Genomic DNA, 2,635 nt, shown 5'->3' with positions numbered 1-2,635 from the left:
GCTGACACCGGACCACCACTGAGCAAGACACAGAAGTACAAGGAGTTCAGTGCTCAGAGACCTGGCCAAGGTGAGGAGGCTGACACCCGACCACCACTGAGCAAGACACAGAAGTACAAGGTGTTCAGTGCTCAGAGACATGGCCGAGGTGAGGAGGCTGACACCCGACCACCACTGAGCAAGATACAGAAGAACAAGGTGTTCAATGCTCAGAGACCTGGCCGAGGTGAGGAGGCTGACACCTACCACCACTGAGCAAGATACAGAAGAACAAGGTGTTCAGTGCTCAGAGACATGGCCGAGGTGAGGAGGCTGACACCCGACCACCACTGAGCAAGAAACAGAAGTACAAGGAGTTCAGTGCTCAGAGACCTGGCCAAGGTGAGGAGGCTGACACCTGACCACCACTGATCAAGACACAGAAGTACAAGGTGATCAGTGCTCAGAGACATGGCAGAGGTAAGGAGGCTGAAACCGACCGCCACTGAGCAAGACATAGAAGTACAAGGTGATCAGTGCTCAGAGACATGGCCGAGGTGAGGAGGCTGACACCCGACCACCACTGAGCAAGATACAGAAGAACAAGGTGTTCAATGCTCAGAGACATGGCCGAGGTGAGGAGGCTGACACCCGACCACCACTGAGCAAGACACAGAAGTATAAGGTGTTCAGTGCTCAGAGACATGGCCGAGGTGAGGAGGCTGACACCGACCACCACTGAGCAAGACACAGAAGTGCAAGGTGTTCAGTGCTCAGAGACATGGCCGAGGTGAGGAGGCTGACACCCGACCACCACTGAGCAAGACACAGAAGTATAAGGCGTTCAGTGCTCAGAGACATGGCCGAGGTGAGGAGGCTGACACCCGACCACCACTGAGCAAGACACAGAGGTACAAGGAGTTCAGTGCTCAGAGACATGGCCGAGGTGAGGAGGCTGACACCCGACCACCACTGAGCAAGAAACAGAAGTACAAGGAGTTCAGTGCTCAGAGACCTGGCCAAGGTGAGGAGGCTGACACCCGACCACCACTGAGCAAGACACAGAAGTACAAGGAGTTCAGTGCTCAGAGACATGGCCGAGGTGAGGAGGCTGACACCCGACCACCACTGAGCAAGAAACAGAAGTACAAGGAGTTCAGTGCTCAGAGACCTGGCCAAGGTGAGGAGGCTGACACCCGACCACCACTGAGCAAGACACAGAAGTACAAGGAGTTCAGTGCTCAGAGACCTGGCCGAGGTGAGGAGGCCGACACCCGACCACCACTGAGCAAGACACAGAAGTACAAGGAGTTCAGTGCTCAGAGACCTGGCCGAGGTGAGGAGGCCGACACCCGACCACCACTGAGCAAGACACAGAAGTACAAGGAGTTCAGTGCTCAGAGACATGGCCGAGGTGAGGAGGCTGACACCTGACCACCACTGGGCAAGACACAGAAGTACAAGGAGTTCAGTGCTCAGAGACATGGCCGAGGTGAGGAGGCTGACACCCGACCACCAGTGAGCAAGACACAGGAGTACAAGGTGATCAGTGCTCAGAGACATGGCAGAGGTAAGGAGGCTGAAACCGACCGCCACTGAGCAAGACATAGAAGTACAAGGTGATCAGTGCTCAGAGACATGGCCGAGGTGAGGAGGCTGACACCCGACCACCACTGAGCAAGATACAGAAGAACAAGGTGTTCAATGCTCAGAGACATGGCCGAGGTGAGGAGGCTGACACCCGACCACCACTGAGCAAGACACAGAAGTACAAGGTGTTCAGTGCTCAGAGACCTGGCCGAGGTGAGGAGGCTGACACCCGACCACCACTGAGCAAGAAACAGAAGTACAAGGAGTTCAGTGCTCAGAGACCTGGCCAAGGTGAGGAGGCTGACACCCGACCACCACTGAGCAAGTCACAGAAGTACAAGGTGTTCAGTGCTCAGAGACATGGCCGAGGTGAGGAGGCTGACACCCGACCACCACTGAGCAAGATACAGAAGAACAAGGTGTTCAATGCTCAGAGACCTGGCCGAGGTGAGGAGGCTGACACCTACCACCACTGAGCAAGATACAGAAGAACAAGGTGTTCAGTGCTCAGAGACATGGCCGAGGTGAGGAGGCAGACACCGACCACCACTGAGCAAGACACAGAAGTACAAGGTGTTCAGTGCTCAGAGACCTGGCCGAGGTAAGGAGGCTGACACCCGACCACCACTGAGCAAGACACAGAAGTACAAGGTGTTCAGTGCTCAGAGACCTGGCCGAGGTGAGGAGGCCGACACCCGACCACCACTGAGCAAGACACAGAAGTACAAGGTGATCAGTGCTCAGAGACATGGCGGAGGTAAGGAGGCTGAAACCGACCGCCACTGAGCAAGACACAGAAGTACAAGGAGTTCAGTGCTCAGAGACATGGCCGAGGTGAGGAGGCTGACACCCGACCACCACTGAGCAAGATACAGAAGAGCAAGGTGTTCAATGCTCAGAGACATGGCCGAGGTGAGGAGGCCGACACCCGACCACCACTGAGCAAGACACAGAAGTACAAGGTGATCAGTGCTCAGAGACATGGCAGAGGTAAGGAGGCTGAAACCGACCGCCACTGAGCAAGACATAGAAGTACAAGGTGTTCAGTGCTCAGAGACATGGCCGA

The sequence above is a fragment of the Ranitomeya variabilis genome, chromosome 5 (genome assembly GCF_051348905.1).
Source record: "Ranitomeya variabilis isolate aRanVar5 chromosome 5, aRanVar5.hap1, whole genome shotgun sequence".
Classification (NCBI taxonomy): domain Eukaryota; kingdom Metazoa; phylum Chordata; class Amphibia; order Anura; family Dendrobatidae; genus Ranitomeya; species Ranitomeya variabilis.
The sequence above is the reverse complement of the archived record's forward strand: the minus strand, read 5'-3'. Positions refer to the sequence as shown.